This window comes from Peromyscus eremicus, chromosome 15, assembly GCF_949786415.1.
Source record: "Peromyscus eremicus chromosome 15, PerEre_H2_v1, whole genome shotgun sequence".
Classification (NCBI taxonomy): domain Eukaryota; kingdom Metazoa; phylum Chordata; class Mammalia; order Rodentia; family Cricetidae; genus Peromyscus; species Peromyscus eremicus.
Window position 1 is genome coordinate 1,701,900 of NC_081431.1, and position 22,266 is coordinate 1,724,165.

The 22,266-nt window shown below is 43.3% G+C and overlaps 1 non-coding gene and 1 pseudogene across 1 annotated transcript; one reads left to right on the forward strand and one right to left on the reverse strand.

The window, feature by feature from the left end:
- Nucleotides 1-332: 332 nt before the first annotated feature.
- Nucleotides 333-405, reverse strand: Trnak-cuu (transfer RNA lysine (anticodon CUU)). The gene has a single exon. It is a non-coding gene; the product is annotated as a tRNA-Lys (tRNA).
- A 19,998-nt stretch (nt 406-20,403) lies between these two features.
- Nucleotides 20,404-21,204, forward strand: LOC131925660 (replication protein A 32 kDa subunit-like; annotated as a pseudogene).
- Nucleotides 21,205-22,266: the final 1,062 nt, after the last annotated feature.

The following is a 22,266-nucleotide window of genomic DNA, read 5'->3' on the forward strand; positions in this document are numbered from 1 at the left end:
TAAATAAATCACTGATTGGCCATTGGCTAGGCAGGAAGTATAGGCGGGACAAGGAAAAGAATTCTGGGAAGTGGAAGGCTGAGAGAGAGACGGCCAGCCGCCATCAGGACAAGGAAGATGTAAGGTACCAGTAAGCCATGAGCCATGTGGCAAAGTAAAGATTAATAGAAATGGGCTAAATATAAGAGTAAGAGCTAGACAATGACAGGCCTGAGCTAATGGCCAAGCAGTTTAAATAATGTAAGAGTCTATATGTTTATTTTATAAGTGGGCTCTGAGACTGGCGGGACTTGGTGGTGGGAGCTGGAGAGAAATTCTCCAGCAACAAATGGCGCCCAACGTGGGGCACGAACCCACGACCCTGAGATTAAGAGTCTCATGCTCTACCGACTGAGCTAGTCGGGCTGGGACTTGGTGGTGGGAGCTGGAGAGAAATTCTCCAGCAACAAATGGCGTCCAACGTGGTGGCAAGAGTTTCCACCTAAAAACTTAGAAAAAAGATTCTAAAACGGACCTAAAAACAGCTTCCTAATTGTCTCTCTCAAATAAGCGGCAGCTGCCGGTTTGAGCTACTGGCGGGTTCCTAGCTACGCCCAAATTCCCAAATATACCAAGCTGGCTTTAGAGATGGAATTGGCTCACTCCCCCTCTAAACCCAGACATATTGCTCAAAAAAAAAAAATGGTTAAGAGATTCTTGTGTCCCAAATCAGAAGAGCCCTCTGGTGTGGGACAGAGAAAAAACAATATTTTTATTTAAATCAGGTTGATTATAAATACAATCTCTTTCTAAAACAAAAAGGGGGATAGTTTAGATATGATAGGATGAAAGGGTAGATTAATGAACCTACTTTTAAAGAATAACAACTTGTTTAAAATGTTTTACATTGCTATAGATTTTAGTTTATTGATACAAATTTAAACTTAATTTTGTTATACTGTATATATATTTCTATTCTTGTTTGAGGTATTATGTTTATGTAACTCATTTAAAATTGTAATGGATAATTAAAAAATAGATTAATAGTTAGTCATCTATGATAATATTTGTAGCCATGTTACTTAAGTCTTCTAGGTATACATAGATATATTTCAGATAGATAGGTAGTCTTCAAACACTTCAAAGACCTACAGAATATGGCATTTAAAATGTTTTAAAAGTTTAGACTTTTTGGACACTGAGACATGTCTGCTCCTGACGGCACCGGTTTACTTCAGAGAGGATGATGGGCATCGAAGACACTCCATATGGAGTTTATCTTCACCTTGACAAAAATAGCCATTTGGGCAAGAAACTGTTCTTGCCTGGACTGCTTGATCAACTGGACATGCAGGACCCATAGAAAGGTGACCACTGAACTTTGCTTGACAAAATGGTCCTTCAGGTTCCTGCTTTGCAGAGAAATCTGCCAGACATTCTACAAGACACAGAGAAAAGTAAATAAGAGACTCTAGGCCTGTGGGCTGAAGACAGATGCCCCAACTTTACAAGAAAACTTTGGATGACTGTCCAGGCTCAGCTGTCTCTGTCTACCCTACAAGACTCCTAAAACTTGCTTATATCCTTCTCCATTTCTCAGGTAGTAGCATATCCTTCTGAGGTCTTTGATGTGGTTAAAGACTAGATACTTACAATTTTCCTTAGTTATAATAAAAGATAAGTTAGATATAAAACCTTAAACTTACAAATATAAGATAGATAGGATCTCTTCTTTAATATTGTAACTGTAATTCTTGCTTGATAATTGTTTTGTTATATGTAATTTTACTATGTTAAACTTAAAACCTTCCTTTTTAAGAAAAGAAAAAGGGGAAGTGCTGTGGGATGGTCTGTATATCAAGTGTGTTGCTGATTGGTCAGTAAATAAATCACTGATTGGCCATTGGCTAGGCAGGAAGTATAGGCGGGACAAGGAAAAGAATTCTGGGAAGTGGAAGGCTGAGAGAGAGACGGCCAGCCGCCATCAGGACAAGGAAGATGTAAGGTACCAGTAAGCCATGAGCCATGTGGCAAAGTAAAGATTAATAGAAATGGGCTAAATATAAGAGTAAGAGCTAGACAATGACAGGCCTGAGCTAATGGCCAAGCAGTTTAAATAATGTAAGAGTCTATATGTTTATTTTATAAGTGGGCTCTGAGACTGGCGGGACTTGGTGGTGGGAGCTGGAGAGAAATTCTCCAGCAACACTCTGCCATCAGCCAGGGCTCTGACAGAAGTTTTTGAGATGCCTGCAGTGTATTTCAGTGAGACGTTTTCATTGTTTTTCAGTTCAGGATAAAAAGAAAGGAGTATTCAGAAATGTACCAGTCACTCCTAAGATTTCTTGATTCATACTTTGGTGGTAAATCTCTTTGTGTGTGTGTGTGTGTGTGTGTGTGTGTGTGTGTGTGTGTGTGTGTATGTACATGTGTACGCATGTGTACATTTATGTGCTTATCCATGTGTGCCCAGATGTATGTGTGTGTTCGTGTATGTGGAGGTCAGAGGTCAGCCACAGATGTCATTTCTTGGGTACCCTCTAACTTGTTTTTGAGACACAGTTTCTCACTAACTTGGAACTTGCTTATTCAGCTAGGCTGTCTGGCCAGTGAACTCCAGGGAGCTTCCTGTGTCCTTCCCAGCACGGGACTACAAACCCAGAGCCTCATGCCCGCACAGCAAATACTTCAGTAACAGAGCTGCCCCCCAGGCCCTCTCTCTTCTTCATATCTGCAGTCTCCAGGGAAGACTAGACCTTCACTTTCAGAAGCATCCCTCATGGCCCCTCAGCCTGTAGTTCAGGTAAGAATCCTGCTACTCCACCCCAAAGACACACTCCCCCTTCCCATTCCCTGACATGCTGAGTCACTTCTATCCCAATGCACAGGTAAATGTCAGGTTCCGGATAAGCCTATATTGTTTGTTGGGGAAAAGTCAAGCAATCTTAACCTTACCTACTATGTTAGGTACAAGTTGCCACACCAAGGCTTCAAGCAACTTCCTACCCCCAATCCCAGTCTCTGTTCACACCTCTAACTCAGGGCTTGGTACCTCACACTGCCCACAGGGCCAATGTGATTCTGACCTTAGGCAGGATTCCCCCATCCTGACACCAACACATTAGTCTCATGCCTTCTTCCTTCTTCCTCAAGCATCTTTATTTGATCCACATATTCTATGACTCAAGAGGCACTTTATGATGCAGTTAGATGCCCTTCTTGTAAGAAGCCTGAGCTGGTTAATTTTAACTGTCAACTTGATACAACCTAGAATTCTCTGGCAAGAGATTCTTACTGAGAAACTTAGATCAGGTCAGCCTACAAGCATGTCTGTGAGGGATTTTCTTGATTATTAACTGACATTGGAAGACCCAAGCCATTGTGGGTGGCGCCATTCCCTACTCAGAGCCCTGAACTACGTAAGAATAAGAAAGTCAGCTAAGCATAAGCAAGCAAGGATTTATTCTCTCTCTATTCATGACTGTGATGCTTCAAGTTCCTGCCTTTCCATCTCCCCAGGAATGGACTTTGACCTGGACTCAGTGTAATAATATGGCACTTGGGAGGCCTTGGCAGATTTTGGAGCCAAGGTGCCCTGTAGCGGGTGAGACACCACAGGATCACGGCTGATAGTGGAAAGTTGCACACAGGGCAGACTCGACATCCACGTGGCAAGTTTATTTTTGGAGGAAGGGTAGAGGGAATGGAGGGAAGGAGAAGGGAGAGAGACAGACAGACAGACAGAGACAGAGAGGTGTGTGTGCTACCTCTGGCGAGAGGGGAAAGGGGGCATGAATTTTTTCCTCTTAAGGAAGCTTTAACATACGATGACATCAGAACGCTGGGTGGGTCTCCAAGGGGCGGGTCAGAATACTAACACTCAGAAGCCAAGTAAACCCTGTCTTCCCTAATTTGCTATTTAATCAGAGTATTGTATCAGAACAGTGGAGACTGAACTATAACATAGCCCTGTCTACAGTGGTACTGACTCTCTCCTGCTCATCACCCACATGCCTCCATCTCTGTATGGTTCTCTCGTTGTGCCACATACTGTTCAAATCATGTTACTTTTTCTGCCACCAGAGAGAGGTTCCTACATCCATGGACTCTGGCTTACCTTTCAACCCTCTTTTTTAAAGTTGCTAACTGTACCTCACCACCATTATACAGTGTAAGACAGCCCCACTTAGGCCAATGCCTGGCATCTAGCATAGCACCAGGCACCTGGCCAGCACTCAAGAAGTTCTGTCTGGTTGATGACCCCCTTCTCTAGATAACACCATGGCTAGTTCCTAGGGAATTTTCCAAGTCCCTCGCTCTTCCATGCACTGGAGCCAGGGTGTATAGGAAAAGTGGATGGTAGAGGGCTAAGTTAGAAAGATCTTCCCCATCTACTGTGACCTAATCTGATATTCTTTCATGTACCTACGGAGAGGCTTGGAAGTAGGACAAAGGAGGAGCATGCTGGAGAACCCAGGCTGTTGTCAGAGCAGACAGGCAGGGGTCTGCTGCTGCTTGCAACTCCTATTTTCTACCACTCGTGCAGACCTGCATGAGAGGAAATGAGCATTTAGCAGAAAGCATTGCTCTGACCAGCCCAGTCAGGGTGAACTCTGTGCTGCATGCCTGATGCTCCCAGATGGCCAGCCATGTGGCCAAAAGGGCTGGGTATGACAGAAACAAACTCCACCTTGGAACTCTACTGGTAGGCAGAAGAAAGACTGGCCCACGGTAGAACAGCCTAAGAACATTCTAGAATAACACAGAACTTCATCTCTGTTCATACAGTTGGCATTTGGATTTTTTTTTTCACAATTCCAGAGGGATGAGGTGAATCTGAAACTCCCATTCTACAACTAAGAGAAAGTGACATGCACGGCCTGGATACTCAATTCCCTTGTGATCTTCAAATGACCAGAGATTTTGATAGTTTCTTATTCTGTTTCTCCACTTCTCAGACACCTGTTATGCCATCATCCCTCTGTGAAATCTTTCCTCTAACAGAAAAAGTATTTCCTATGAGAAAAAATGGTCTCCTTAGTACTGGGAGTTCAGGAATCTTTGTGGGCATGAAGTCCTTCTAAAGATCCTAAACCTTATGGCCCTACCTTCTTCCCTGATGAGCAGTAGGATTATGTCTGGTCCTTTTGTTGTTATTATTTTCTTTAATTTAAAAGATTTGATTTACTACTTTATGTGTATGAGTGTTTTGCCTGCATGTATGTCTGTGTGCCACATCTGTGCTTGCCTGATGTCCAAAGAGGTCAGAATTGGCATTGGATCTCCTGGGACTGGAGTGACAGATGGTTGTGAGCCACCATGTGGGTGCTGGCATTTGACCCTGGTCCTTCACAAAAGCAACAAGTGCTCTTAATCACTAAACCAATTCTGTAGCCCTTGGTCCGGTTCTTGACACCTCTTAAGCATCAGATTTGGAACTCATTGAATGTTTTTTACTCCCATACATATCAATCCACATATCCCTGCCCCCAGCAAAGCTGAGTGACTAATACAGAATGCTCAACCAGGGGGGCAATCCAGAGAAGGGAAGTCAGGAATAACACAGGCATGGTAAAAATGTCTACAACAGCTTCTCTAACCCTGTAAGCAGTCTTAAGCTTTGGCTATATGTTCAAACCTAATTCTCAAAATCCCAGTAGATGGTAGAATTATACTCAACTCATAAATGAAGAAACTGAGGCTCAGAAGGGTTAAATAATTTGCCCAGGGTCACTTCAAGCAGTGAGTGGCAGCACTGGAACAGTTACCTGCCTGTCGCCTAGAACTCCTGGGGTCACTGCTGCAGATGATGGCCATGGGAATCCTCAGATAGAAGTTCTGCCAGACAGTGACATTCCACACAGAGGGCTCTATTCTACCCATAATGCACTACTGTACCTATATGGTACCACTCCTCCAAGAGTGCACCACTGTACCCACAGGGTGTCATTCCATCCAAATGGCATCACTATCTCCAGAGAGTGGTATTCCTCCCAGGGTGCATTAGGGCAAAACTAAGACCCATGAAGCCGCCCAGCCCTGTAACCTGCGGCTTCATTCCTCTCCCAGGCTTCTGTCCTCCAAGAAAGAGGACGCGGTCACTGCCTACAAGGGAACAGTGGCTCCCATGGCTTTTTTTTTTTTAAGCTGATGTATATTTTTAGAAACATTCTGGTGCATAAGTGCATAAAAGGCTGGGTCAGACAGAGCCTGGGGCAGTGGGTAGGGAGGAGGCTCTCTGCACTCCAAAGAAAGCTGAAGAGCAGCTTCAAAAGATGGTTTGATTTTTTTCTCCCTGATTTTGATCTTTAAAATGTCTGGAGCCCCAGACAGCCACTGGCAGCTTTGGCCAGCAGGAGCTAGCCACCAGGACCTCACAGTACTGTAAAGGCTTCTGGTTAACAGGGCTCTTGGATAGTGAAAAGCTAGGCAAAGTGAAAGAGCCAGCAGTGTTGGGATTGGCAGGGACACTGTTTGCTGTGGCCAGACTCCAGAACTATACTCAGGAACAAGAATCACCAAAGAGCCCTGTGCCACCCGGGGATCCTGTTCTTCAGGCTGGTCTTTCCTCCTGGACAGGGAGCTCACCATGCAGCCACTCTCTGATGGTGACAAGCACTGATGAGTTCCCAGGGGAGTCCCACTCCTTTGATGACATGTTCCTGTTTTTAGTTTCATGCTTCCCCTTTGCTGGGTCTTTTGACTGGGTACCCTAGAAATAGATATTGTGGTTTTTCTGGCCAAGGTTTGATTCCAGGGCCCCATAGGAGTGACATCCATAGAAAATGAGCTGTTGATAATGTGTGGGGCTGCCAGACACTTATCTCTAGGGGAATGCAGAGCCCAAGTCTCAGACATATAGTGACTCTCCTTACCATAGATTTCATAGGTAATAGGCTGGTACATCAATCTCGCCTTCTTTCACATATGTGTGTGTGTGTGTGTGTGTGTGTGTGTGTGTGTGTGTGTGTACATACATGCACTATATGTATGTTTACACACATAATCCATGTGTGTACATACACACAGGTCCATCAGGCCTAAAATTCAGTTCCTGATCCCCAACCCTCCACTCACATTGCTATACAGTGCAACATGGAAAGGAAAAAAAAAAAAAAAGACTGGAAATTCTTTCTCAAGTACTGTGAATATTATATGGATAGAATAATGGAAAGATATTTTTCTATTAATTTTGTTTGTTCTAATGTTTTTACATTAAGAATACACTACCTTTTCATAGGAAATACCTATGGGGTTCAGTGCAGAGAACAGAATCCAGGTTTTTTCATGTGTTAAGCAAGGGTTCAGTCTTTCAGCTTCGGCCCTGGCCAGTTTCCTTTTTTTTTTTTTTCTCTTCTTCTTCTTTTTAACATATACAATACAATAAAGATATCCTGGTAAGTCCTTTGGCAACTGTCTAGGATTTGAGAAGTAACTGAAAGAAAGGCTCCATAAAAAGTCCTGAGCTGTTCATGCTCCTGAGGGAATGGAGACATTCTGACAGCCTGATGTGGAGAGGGACTCCAGAAGACCCGCAGAACAAGCTCACATCTGGAAATCAATATGCTAGAGGCTGGGTATGCAGCTCCTGGGTACCCATATGGAAGAGGCTCTGAGTTCAACCTGTGGTAACAATAAATCAATAGTTTTGGAGTGAATCCCTGGACTTCAGCTTATCTATAAAATGAAAGCTGTAATGATGATGGGGAGATAGTTTAGGTAGTGGTGCAGCTTAACAACAGTTTCCTAGGCCTCCAGTAGCCAGGTATTACCATGCTTCTTCAACACCTTTTCCCTTCCCCCACTCCTGCTGTTTGTCTGCTTGGAGTCTGCAGGCCTCCAGGTAAAAATGACAGCTCCCCCAGAGCAGTGGGCATCGGGACTCAACTGCGGGCCTTGCCTGGCCTCTCTAACCACGTGTCCATATCATGCCAATATCCATATGTATTCCCTTCCTGCCCACCATTCAAGAATCCATATAAAATGATATTTCAGCAGTTTTACAATCTCTTTCCAGATCTCAGAATCTATGATGGCAAGATAACATCAGGGGTCTGGGGCTTACTTAAGCCTGGCTCTGAACCCCGACTCTGCCTGTGAGGTATTAAAGGATGCCCTACAGTCTCCTGGACCCCCATGCCTCAGCTTGATGATGGAGTTACTCACAGCTTTGCTGGGGGTACGTTTAAACGTAAATTCTTGACAGGTGCTAAATGTCTCCCTCTTGCTACTAATACAATTCCTCCTTGCTTCCACAAAACCCCACTACCTATCACTGGCCCTGACTTCAGGAGAGATTGACAAGCAAGGCACAGTCTCCCAAACAAAGTTTTATTCTTCCCGAGACTGAGTCCATAAATCAATATAAACAACCAGAATTGAAATTCCACTACAGTAACACGGGGGAATGTCTGCCTCGGGGCTCCAGAACCAGTGCTGTTTGTCCTGTATCTTCTCTAAACTTCTCACACCCACATGTAGACACACACACACACACACACACACACACACACACACACACACACACACACAGGTAGGTTCAGCCCTTCATCGTCGCCGCTCTCCCTTAGCACAAGGTTGACTAAATATCTAAGGACTGCCCTGACCTTTCACCACCACTAAATGTCTTCAGATGTTGCTACTTTGATTCTAATCCATGCCTTCTCCTCCTATTATCTCAGCTGCCAACCCCAGGAGACACATTAAATACATAATGCATTTTGACTTGCATCTGGGCTATGCTGTCTGGTGTGGGGAGGTTACAGCAGAAGCATATGCCTGCTTCTTAAAATTCAATTATTCAAATTCAATTTCTTCTCTCACTCCCAGTCCTCACCAGCATGTAGCCTGAGACTTTTCATCAGATCACTCAACCTGCCAGCACTGGAGCCAGAAGTTACTGGCTCCTGTTCAACTCAGCCCTGTGGTGGTCTGCTACTGTCATTGTTGTTACGCACAATTCTGGGTACTCGGAGCCCAAGACACAGAAGACAGAGACACAATCCTTAAGGTGTTCATGCCTGATAGACAGAGATGCACAATACTGGATAGCAATGGTGTGTGACAAGAACAAAAGATATAGCAACGTAAGAAAGCAGAGGAGAGAGTGATTCACTATCTGCTGTGGGAATGAGGTGCCATCTCTCCACCATTTGGGTGACACAGCACTCAACACTCAGCAGAAACAGAGCGCAGAGCCAGCCAAAGCAGCATAAAGTTGTGCAGCACCGCTCTGAGCTCAGGCGGATTGCCTGACTTAGTGAAAAGGGGAGAGCCCATGGGCAGCTTTCACAGCCCCTCCTGGGCTGCAGCTGACCCCTTTGCCTCTGAACATTGGCCTCATGCTTCTGTGCTGCCCCAAAGCTCTCATCCTGCTTCCCAAAGGAGCATGTGGTGTTTCCATTGTCATTCAGGGCTTTAGTTTTGCTGTTTGCTCCAGCAGCAGATTTGAGGCTTGGCTCCAACACTCTTCACCAATGCTTGCCTTCTGTCTCTATCCCCATGAAGATAATCAAGTGCTTAGCACATCACAGGCCCTGGGAGACTCTCCTATGTTGAAACATAACAACAAATGCAAACCTGAAAAACTTACAGTGTGACACAAAGCAAGTTTTGGCCAAGTTATGCAGAGCCCTTTATCAACTGCTAGCCCAGAGTAAGCCACATGAACCACTGGTATCCAGCAGGGGCCCGTGGGTCCTTTCCACCTTCTCTAAGTGAGATGCTGTGATCTACATATATAACTAAGGTGATATGGGGCACCACCTTCCCTCACCTACCAATTTCTACTCTCTTCATTTTACTTCTCAGTGGTCTGTGTCTCATCTCCCACACTGGGGCCTTCCAGTTCTCTCACCAGGAACACAGTAGTCTTCCCTGATTGCTTGCAGCATTCTGTGCCTCCTACAGTCCATTCCAAAGAATGCTTCCTCACAGAGCCTACTCCTTTCAACCCCAATCATGCCCATCACTATGGAGGCAAAGACATCACAGCCAGGTATTCTCCTGCCCAGCAGGTAGCACTGTTTTCTGTGTTTTAAGTTAAATGAACTCTTTTCAAAGTCTCTTGCAACCACTTGGTTCTGCTACTGGAATCCAAAGTCAGCCATAGACAATACAAAACAAACAAGCACACCAGTCTTCCAATAAAGCTTTATTGATAGAAACTACATCTAGTCTGATGGTTCTCCCACCTCCTTCTCCTCCACACTCCTGATTATCTCTGTGCTTTGTCAAACTGCCATTCAGGTTCCAAGACCCTGCTTTGACCCTCATGCCCCAGGCCACAGCAGGATGGCACTCCCCACTTGTGACACCATGGTCAGTTTCTCTGCCCACCACCTCAAATCATACCTGGATATAAATTCTTTGAGGGAACCTTTCTTAATGCTGCAGGTAAGTCAAGCCCTCAGCTCTAAAGTGCTCTACAAACTCTCCTTCCTTCTTCACAAGACTCATCACAGTTTGTAAATTCACAGGACTTTATAGGATTAGTTGACACTTGACTAAAAGTCCCATAAAGTTGAGTCTTCTTTTGCTTGCCATTTTGTCTCACTGCCTTCCTGATGCACTGCCTGGTACACAGAATGTGTTGTTGGTAAATAAATAAGGCATCGAAATTGGCAGAGACAGAATGAGCAGTTATGCACAAGAACTGGAAGGATGGATGATGTGTTAAGAAGAAAATTACAAGTTGATACAAGCTCCCCTGGAGCCCTCTATGGCTGTATCTCCACACTCTTCAAAATCCATTGACTCAGAAATCCTGCCTGCATGTTCCTTTAGGGAATAACCATGTATGCATATAGAAATTTAATTTTGCAAGATTCTCATCTTATCATAATAAACAATTAATTGTAAATACATTGTAAGCTATCTAAATGTCCCCAAAGCTATAGGAGATAAGTTAAATACACTCATCCAATGAAGCCATTTGCTGTGCAGATGTTAGTAATGGTCTTTAAAGCCATGCTTATAGCTCACAGAGGACTGGTAGGTAAAGCATGAACTAGTCTGTAAGATCCTGTAGTAGTGAATGTGTGGTATTATCAATTTGTTCAAACATATAAAAACCACAACGCCAAGGTGGCTCAGTAAAGTGCTTGCTTTGCAAGCATGAGGTCCCAAGTTCAATCCCCAGGACTCATATAAAAAACTCTGAACATGGTGGCATGCTTATCATCCCAGTGCTGGGGAGACAGAGACAGACAGAGCCCTGGGGCTCACCAGCCACCACCCTAGTCTATGTGGCAAGCTCCCAGCCAGTGAGAAACTCTGTCTCAAAAGACAAGGTGGATGGTACCTGAGAAACGACACTCAAGGCTGATCTTTGACCTCCACACTCATGTACACATGAGCACACAAACACACACCATTTACTATGCACACACAGAGACAAGAATGAATGTAATGTGCACTGGACTTTGGGTAGCAATGAGGTCTCAGTGTAGGTTTTAATGCATGGCTCTGTGGGGACACTGACAACCTGAGAACTCTGTGACATGCATACTTTCTGCTCTTTTTTTTTAGTCTTTTGAAAACTGCAGATAAATAATACATTATATTGAATGACTTGTACAAATGATCCCAATGTATTACCCAGCCAAGACTGGCTGCATGATTTGTAGGGTTTGATGGAGTCTAACATGGAGTCCATGAGCAAGATAGAAGGAACTACTCCATCTTCATGGTCACTCCTTTGATTTAATGTGGCATCTTTTAAATTTGTTATTTAATGTTCTAAGTAAAGAAAAACTTACTGTTTAAATCATTAGCCTGGATTGAAGCAGTCATCTTTCTACTATGCAGTGCTAGTTTTAAATACAAATAAAAGCATTTAACGCATTTGCAGGATCCCCAAATCACTTGTCTGGTGTTCTTATACACATGTGTTTCTTTCTTGCCAGAACTGGAAAAATGATACAAAAAATAAACTCAACTGCTCTTACTTCGCCTCTTGATACCAAGGCCATCTACCAACTGCCTGCCTCACTGACAAGAGGAAGAACTATCCCCTCTCCTCCCTTCCCTGGCATTTCTGGTGGTGGCTGACAGAGGTCATGGCATGAATTAGGAAAAACATAGTGGAATCTTCTGGCCTTCGCATTCCACAAAGCTTTCTTGTTCTCTTTCTGGACATTAGGGACAAGCTCTGGCTTGCAGGGGACAGTGGCCTCTTCCAACTGTCAGCATTTGGGTGTAGGCAATGATACCTTACACTCCCTTTTGATTTTAATAAGGGCCCTTCCCTTGTGGAGACATCAAAGTTCTGTGCTTGGGAGGCCCCTGTGAGTTCTCTGTGCAAGCAGTATGGCAGGAATAGGTTGTCCACATTACATGTGCTACCTCTGCTTCTTACATACATCTCTTTGGACTTCATTTACAAAGCACAGGACCAAAGAGAAAATTAGGATCTCTGTGATGGTGGGCTGGGTAAACAGCTCAGTCAGTAAAATGCTTGCCACACAAGCGTGAGGACCTGGGTTCACTTCCCCAGCACCCATATAAAAAGCTAGACATCATATTACATGCCTGCAGTCCTAGAGTGAGGGGGTGAATATAGAAGGATCCTGAAGCTTGCTGGACAGACAGTCAAACCAAAATAGTAAGCTCTGAGTTCAGTGAAAGACACTATCTCAAGAGTAAAATGAAATGGAGAGGGACTGAGGAAGACACCTACTACCTCTGACCTCCATACATGCACATGGACACACATACAGACAGACAGACAGATAGATAGATAGATAGAAAGACAGACAGATAAATGTTTTTTAAAAAGAATTGCATGATGTTAAGAGCAGAGCATTAAGCCCAGAATCCACAGAAACTATATGTCCACAACTCCAGGCCTACATTGGTTAAAAAATATTTAGTTGATCTCAGCTTTGCTTTAAACACACACATGCATGTACACACATGCATGCACATGCACATTCATGCATGCTGCAGAATATTTGTTAGAGTATGCAAAGATGTGTTCATTTGTTTAATTATGTAAAGATGTGTTGCTGTTTTATCTTGCCTGCCCAAGGCACATGATTGGTCTAATAAAAAGCTGAATGGCCAATAGCAAGAAAGGAGATATAGGCAGAACTTTCTGGCAGGGAGAGTAAGTAGGAGAGGAATTCAGGCTCAAGGAAGAAAGAAAAAGAGATGCTAGGGAGACTCCAGGGGCCAGACAGACAGACAGGGAGGAAGCAGGAAAGTAGGACATATAGAATGAAAGGGAAAAAGCCCTCAGGCAAAATGTAGATGAATAGAAACAGGTTAAATTAAGTTAAGAAAGCTAGTGGGACAAGCCTAAGTTAAGGCCAAGCATTCATAAATAATAGTAAGTCTCTGTGTCTTTATTTGGGAACTGGTTGGCAACCCAAAGAAAATGCCCACCACACATGACACACACATGTGAATTTTAAAAGACCAGATAGTCACACACTGCAATACTGGTTGTTCCCAGGTTCTGTGAATGCCTTCCATTCCTTGTTTTGTGCTCTGCTGTGATTTCTGTGGAAACTCTGTCTATGTGTAATGATGAACTGTGCTACTCTTACTTGGGAAGTCATCCCCATGCAGGCTTAGTAAGGTCAGATGGTGAACAGGTCTTCCCACACATCAAGACAGGAGCCAAATTCACACTGCCACTTGGAAGCACTCTGTGGTGGTATTGTGTTCCCCAAAATATTGTGTACCCTAATAAACTTATCTGGGGTCAGAGAACAGAACAGCCACTAGATATAGAGGCCAGAAAATGGTGGCACTCACACCTTTAATCCTAGCATTCCAGATTCCAGAGATTCCAGATCCAGAGATTCCATCCAGATCTCTGTGAGTTCAAAGCCACACTGGAAACAGCCAGGCATGGTGACTCACACCTTTAATCTCAAGAAGTGAGACTTTAATTCCAGGAAGTGATGGCAGAAAGCAGAAGGGTACATAAGGCATGAGGAGGAGGAAATAGGGCTGGTTAAGCTTTTAGGCTTTGAGCAGCACAGTTCAACTGAGATTCATTCCGGATGAGGACATAGAGGTTTCCAGTCTGAGGAAACAGGATCAGCTGAGAAACTGGCAAGGTGAGGTGGCTATGGCGTGTTCTGTTTTTCTGATCTTCCAGCATTCACCCCAATACCTGGCTCAGGTTTGATCTTATTAATAAGAACTTTTTAAGATTCCTGCTACAGCACTCTTTTCCCTTGTCCCCACCAGGATGGAGACAAGAGTGCCAGATGCTAAGTGGCTTTGTGGTCAGTCCCTTTAAGATGACTTCATCTACTGTTGAGACACTTAAAGCCCCCAAAAGTGTTCCTTCTAGTGTTTGCCAGACATGTCATTTGACATGGAAAAGACACATGCTATTAAAATGGAAACTGATTTCTAAATATGCTGAGCAGCTTTCTCTGACTGAAGTATTTTTCTTGCTTTTCCAACCCTCTTCTCAAGCCACAGTCAGAGAGTTGCATGGGTTGCATTCAAGCTTGCATTATATTACATCTTCCCCCTTCTTTTTGTTCCCCATTTTGATGGATGGGAAAGAGTTGGCAAGTGTTCCTGGCCTAGAGGAAGTCAGGACGTGAGCTCTGGTCATCACTTTTCACTATCTGCCATATTGCCCTATTCATCATCTGTATCCTAGGCATCTCTTGTAGCCTGAAAAACAGTAGGCGTTCAGTTAATGCCTCCTGATGAATGAGCAATGCTTGTAGGTTTTTATAAATGAATGAAGTTGCTAATCCACTCCAGGCACATGTAATCAGAATTTCTCTCTCACTGACCCCCAAGACTGACTTTTCTTAGAAACAACAACAACAAAGAGTGACATATATAGGTACTGAATGATAGAAACAGTTAAAAATATTTTTATCATGACATCCAGATTTCCACCAAATAAGATTTATTCCTTTGAGTCCAATAATTTCTAAAGTCTCCTTCTAAATTCCAAAGGTCCAAGGAGAAAAAGACACACTCTTTTTGTTTTCCCTCAAGAATATTTTAGCTCATCAGTTAAGCAGTGTTTGCCTTGGAAATGAGAGCCAGTGGGGCAGAAGTGTCTAAATGAGAAGGAAGTTCAGGCTTCCTCCTGGATGAGGTTACACAGAGCATGCACACACACACACACACACACACACACACACACACACACACACACACACATGTGCTGGCATATGGTGAAAAGGTAATGTGTGTGGTCTGTGACTCCAAAAGAGAAGGGAAGTTGTTCATATAAGGACCCACATGAGGGGAGAGAAGTGTTGATATAAAGAGAGAAATATAAATATATTTCATGCACTTGTAAATTTTCCTTGACTGGCATTCCTTTCTATTTCCCTCTAGTAATGCCCCCACATTATCAATATATCCAGACCCCAGCCTCCTAAGAGGGTGCACAGCACTTATTCCAGGTTGGCAAATGTTAGAGAGCTTGGGAAAGGGGTTGGTGATAGGATGATTAAAGCAAGTAAGTAAGCACTTACAAAGATTTGACCCAATCACCAAAATGAAGCTTTGGTGAGAGACCTGGAGCATTCACAGAGGGCTCTGTCTTCTACACAGGGTTCTGACCTGTTGCTGGTGAATTTCTCTCCAGCTCCCACCACCAAGTCCCGCCAGTCTCAGAGTCCACTTATAAAATAAACATACAGACTCTTACATTATTTAAACTGCTTGGCCATTAGCTCAGGCCTGTCATTGTCTAGCTCTTATTCTTATATTTAGCCCATTTCTATTAATCTTTACTTTGCCACATGGCTCATGGCTTACTGGTACCTTACATCTTCCTTGTCCTGATGGCGGCTGGCAGTGTCTCTCTCTCTCCGCCTTCCACTGCCCAGAATTCTTTTCCTTGTCCCGCCTATACTTCCTGCCTAGCCAATGGCCAATCAGTGATTTATTTACTGACCAATCAGCAACACACTTGACATACAGACCATCCCACAGCACTTCCCCTTTTCTTTTCTTAAAAAGGAAGGTTTTAACTTTAACATAGTAAAATTACATATAACAAAACAATTATCAAGCAAGAATTACAGTTACAATATTAAGGAAGAGATCCTATCTATCTTATATTTGTGAGTTTAAGGTTTTATATCTAACTTATCTTTTATTATAACTAAGGAAAATTGTAAGTATCTAGTCTTTAACCACATCAAAGACCTCAGAAGGATATACTACTACCTGAGAAATGGAGAAGGATATAAGCAACTTTTAGGAGTCTTGTAGGGTAGACAGAGACAGCTGGCAGCCTGGACAGTCATTCAAAGTTCTCTTGTAAAGTTGGGGCATCTGTCTTCAGCCCACAGGCCTAGAGTCTCTTATTCACTTTTTTCTGTGTCTTGTAGAATGTCTGGCAGTTTTCTCTGCAAAGCAGGAACCTGAAGGACCATTTTGTCAAGCAAAGTTCAGTGGTCACCTTTCTATGGGTCCTGCATGTCCAGTTGATCAAGCAGTCCAGGCAAGAACAGTTTCTTGCCCAAATGGCTATTTTTGTCAAGGTGAAGATAAACTCCATATGGAGTGTCTTCGATGCCCATCCTCCTCTCTGAAGTAAATCGGTGCTGTCAGGAGCAGACATGTCTCACTGTCCAGAAAGTCTAAATTTTTAAAACATTTTAAATGCCATATTCTGTAGGTCTTTGAAGTGTTTGAAGACTACCTATCTATCTGAAATATAACTATGTATACCTAGAAGACTTAACTAACATGGCTACAAATATGATTATCATAGATGACTAATTATTAATCTATTTTTTAATTATCCATTATAATTTTAAATGAGTTACATAAACATAATACCTCAAACAAGAATAGAAATATATATACAGTATAACAAAATTAAGTTTAAATTTGTATCAATAAACTAAAATCTATAGCGATGTAAAACATTTTAAACAAGTTGTTACTCTTTAAAAGTAGGTTCATTAATCTACCCTTTCATCCTATCATATCTAAACTATCCCCTTTTTTTTCTTTAGAAAGAGATTGTATTTATAATCAACCTGCTTTAAATAAAAATATTGGTTTTTGTCTGTCCCACACCAGAGGGCTCTTCTGATTTGGGACATAAGAATCTCTTAACCATTTTTTTTTTTTTTGAGCAATATGTCTGGGTTTAGAGGGGGAGTGAGCCAATTCCATCTCTAAAGCCAGCTTGGTATATTTGGGAATTTGGGCGTAGCTTCTCTTACTACTTTCTGCTGGAGGGGGGCGCTGTATCTTCTGGAGACAGAAAGAAAATTTTAGGATCATGGAGTAGTCCGTGAGGCTGTATATCTGAGCCAGTTGACTTGAAACCATTCTGGATGTTGAATCATCTGGGCCATGGTGTCATTGGAGACCTTTCAGGGGGTCTTGGCTGGTCAAACCTGATGTATCTTAATCTGGAACAAATCCATAGTCTCTGGCTTTCTGTGGAAACAAGAGCAGAGACTCTTTTCCAAAGCAACATATCCTTATATCCAAATTTTGAAGTCAAGGTACCTTTAAAATATACATTTTGGCATAACTCAACAGCTTTTGTAATCAAATGTTTTTCTTCAATTATGAATATCAAAGAGAACATAATCCAGATTCTCTGTGTGGTAGCCATCTTTACGTGGCTTATTTTTTTTATATTAGCTTGAGCCTATTGCTTTAAACTGTAGCCTTCTAAGCCTGAAACGGCACTGGCGCTGTGGCTGCTGGTTCCGCCCACTTCAGCTTCCCAACATGGCGGTAGTCTGTTTTCCGCCAGCTCTGGGAGCCATCAACTCTCAGAAACAGTGGGTCTATGCTTCTATCAAAGCAGCGTGTAGCGCAGAAACCTCTTTTTTTTTTTTGTTTTGTTTTGTTTTGTGCTAGCAAAGGCTAAATTCACCACATAGCTTAATGTGCCATTCGCAGAGGCCTCATTCCCGCCATACGGCGGCAGGTCGAGCACGCACGCTAGGAACCCGCCAGTAGCTCAAACCAGCAGCTGCCGCTCATTTGAGAGAGACAATTAGGAAGCTGTTTTTAGCTCCATTTTAGAATCTTTTTACTCAGGTGTTAGGTGGAAACTCGTGCCCCACGTTGGGCGCCATTTGTTGCTGGTGAATTTCTCTCCAGCTCCCACCACCAAGTCCCGCCAGTCTCAGAGTCCACTTATAAAATAAACATACAGACTCTTACATTATTTAAACTGCTTGGCCATTAGCTCAGGCCTGTCATTGTCTAGCTCTTATTCTTATATTTAGCCCATTTCTATTAATCTTTACTTTGCCACATGGCTCATGGCTTACTGGTACCTTACATCTTCCTTGTCCTGATGGCGGCTGGCAGTGTCTCTCTCTCTCCGCCTTCCACTGCCCAGAATTCTTTTCCTTGTCCCGCCTATACTTCCTGCCTAGCCAATGGCCAATCAGTGATTTATTTACTGACCAATCAGCAACACACTTGACATACAGACCATCCCACAGCACTGACCCCTTCCAAAATGAAGAGGGAAAAGGGGACAAAATGGAACAGGACTAAATGGAATGGAATGCAGTTGACAGAGAGAGGCTGAACTTTCACAAGAAAGACGTGTTATTTTAGCAGTCATCACAGTGATCCGATATCCATGAGAATAAATCTGGAAGAAAAATCAAGCATTTAAGGAGGAGAAGATGAACACGCTGCCTGTAAGACTTGGTTCATGGAGGCCTGGATATGCATGGACGTTGGCAAGGGTGGGCAATGTGACTGTCCTTTAATTCATGTTTGTTTAATGCAGACATTGGACAGTTGAACCAAGACCTTGTGAAAAAGAGAATTTTTAATTCCAAGAACAAGTTCCTGTCTCCTGCCCCTATCCTTTCCACGCCCAATTCAGATCCCAAAGCTGTGAAAGATGGGGGAAATGAAAAGAATAAATCCATGATGTAATTTTATTCCTTGATTAATCATGAAAAGGCTGCCTTGTGGCCCTTCCCTTCCCCACTGTACATTCTTAGGGGAGAGTGAGAAATTCTCAACGTGTTTACTCAAGTCATTATCAGAATAGATTAGAGCTAGGCACCTTGCATGCCAATGGACTGGCTTGACATAGATAGGTAGATAGGTAGATAGATAGATAGATAGATAGATAGATAGATAGATAGATAGATATCATCAGTTTAGCAACAGCAAATAACCATACTTAAGGCTGATTCTAGAGTGGCATCACTGTCTTTGTACTCACAGAGTGTCCTCATCATTGAACTGAGATCAGGATGGTTGTTCTCTCCTCCAGAATCTGTTATACACAACCAATAGCTCTCTCTCTCCCCTACACACACACACACATACACACACCCACACCCCTAGAGAGCATGTTCATTCTACCTAAAGCTAACTCTACCATCACATCCTCCACAGATGTCACATGATTCTGTGTCCTAGGGGCAGACAGGCACCTAGAGAACATACCAGAAAATCCACCTCTTAATCACACACTTCTTACCTCTTTGTCTGTCTTTCAAAGCTCCTGAGCATTTATTTCCTGGTGACTTCTTCCCAATCTGTCTCACAGTTCCTTTCTGTTCCCCTAACTCTACTAATTCCTTGTCAAAGATTGAACCTCACCAATACTTCAAGTTAGTGGAGTTTGTCTTTGAGTTGTCTTGGTTTCTCCTTTGAGCTGTTTAGTGCCCTCCAGCTCCCCACTTCCAATCAAGATCTAATTAAGAAAATGCTCCTGCCTGTTGGCAATGCCTTACTGTGACCGTTCTCAATCTAGCTCCCAACTCCATCAGAAGTCTTCCCTGTGTGCCCCACAAGGACATCTGGAGTGCCAGCGATGAGACGTAAGATAGAAAACTGAGTGTCTCTCCGTGATTCTGTCTCCCCACTCCCCTCTAGTGTTTCTTAAAGTAAAGTGGAGAACTCTGCCCCTCAGAATCACCCAGTGCAGTGTTGACACATGTAGTCAACTGTTCTGCTTCTTCCAAAGGCAACTGGAAAGTATGTGGCAGGGTGAGCAGAGATCCACATAGGTAAGGTATTCTGGGGACTCTGCACCTCAACTCAAGATTCTGAGCTATCCTTGACCAACTATTTGACTTCCTCCTAGGTCCCCCAACCCCACTTCTACATGATCTAAGCTATTGACTGACTTACCAAAGGATAAACAAGTATCCAGAAGAGAGAGTCTGCTTTGGGGTTTAAGGTCTTGTTTTTGTAGTATGTGTAGTGTTTTCTACCCTCAAAATGTTTAACCCTTTGCAATTCTGACCTGCCCCTGAGAAGTTTCCTTTGGCTTAATGAAGTTCCCCAGGGTGGTAATGAACCTTGGAAGACAGTCGTGGGCTCATTCTTACAAACAAATAGCTATTGATGCTCGTGTAAAGTAGTTATGCAACCACCACCACACCAGGGTAGCAAACAGTGGTGAGGTAGTCACCCAGCCTATTGGACTGGAACTTTCTGGACCACTTTCTCAAGGGAACCTAGACTACAATGTGGAATAGCAGATGCCAAAGCTACAGCACCTCCACCTATGGAGGAGCCTGCACATACAGTCTGGGAGCATCAGGTCCTTCTAAGTAGAAAAGAAACGAAGCACAGGAGCCCACCACACTGTGCCCTGTACCATATCTCAGCTGCTTTCTGCTACCCTGACTGATGAAGTATTTAAAACTGGGAATGTTGAGGTTTGGGAATAATCAGATATACAGAAAAAGCTCCAACTAATATTGTTTACAAAATAGAAGCTTAAAAGGCTGTATTTACCAGTGGGCTGACACACATGATGCCAGTGGTGAAAACATTGTGATTCCTCCAGAAACATACGTGAAAGTGGCTGGCCCTCTCAGGTCTTCACAGAATAAAAAGATTATTCCTCTGGAAGAAATAAATGAGTTTGCCACACATATTCTGGAAGCAATCAACTCGCACATGATGCTCGGCAGGAAGGTCTAGCAGCGACCCAGGAGTGGGTGAACTCAGGAAACTTTAGCAGGAGCAGGGGGATAACTTCATGCCAGCAAATGGCCACACTATGGCCCCAAACCAAGTGCTGGATCTGATTAAAGCTTCTCAATACCAGAAGGACTGAACTTTAAGGATCTTAGGAACCAGCTCTGACACACACCTATAACCTCAAGCAAGCAAGCAATGGATTTTCTGAACAATGAAGGACACCTTTATTCTACCGTGGATGATAGTTACTTTAACTCCACAGGTACAACCAGAGCTCTTTGGATACCTGAGGTATTTCCAGCTGGACCTGTTTCCATCATCTGTTGTCTCCAGCTGTGAAGGTTTGGATAGTGACTTCTAAGAAGGAGGTTTCAAATAGAAGGTCTCAACTGACATCCTCTTGAAACTTACTGCTTTCTGTTTTGTTGTATCAAGGTTCAAAGGGAGGTAGTCAGTAGGCAAGGAGTAAACCAGGCTGCAATTTCATGACAGAAGTTCCAAATAAGCTAGTTAGAACCCCAGGATGAACAGGATTGGAAAAGGGATGCTACTAAGAGAGTGAGGCAGGGATGCTTAATGCTTGGAAGCTTCTGTTCTTGAAGGGCATCCTGTTGGGATGATGAACAATACTACGTCCTGTGGGCTGAGAGCCAGATAAGGACCACCTACTTTTGCTTCCCATGCCGGGTCTGTAGCTTTACTTTTCAAACTGCACTTTGCTTCCCTTCTTGTCTTGCCTATGGCTGAAAGTGGGTTTATGTGAACACAGTTCTGACATGATAGCCTCACAGGGCAGAATACAGAAGAAATGTTGCTACAAATTTGGAAAATGAATGTGTCTGTATATTTAAGAAAACAGTTCTACTGGGGGGGGGCAACTGGAACCTCTTTACTTTCTCAAGGCAAGAAAAAAAGGAGCAAGAGCCTTAATATGCTGTAGGCTTGTAAAGTCCAGCTCAGCATTAGTCAGGATAGATGATGCTTTGGTAATGTCCTTTATACATGAGGCAGTTTTAATACAAGCCCATTGACACTTGAAAAGATTTCTAATTATTAAGGTGTTTCTCAACTCAAGGTCCAGTGCCTGGTGGGATAATCCTCTACTTAATCTCTTCTTTATAGGTAAGAAAGTGACCTGTTTGTAAGAGTTGAGCCAGGAACGCCATGTGTAACACAGATGCAGTGACCTGGCGAAACTGCTACCAGAGTGTGGCATCTACCCATGCTTCCTCAAAGACCCAAAAGACTAATTTCTCCTCAAACATATCAGCTGGCCTCACGAGGACACAGAAGGCTCTGGACCTGTCATCTGGATGAGGCTGCTGTAGAAAGGGGGAACATTCACCCTGGGTAGATGGATCTTCTTCTTTGTCCCAACACATTTACATGAACTGGACAGAA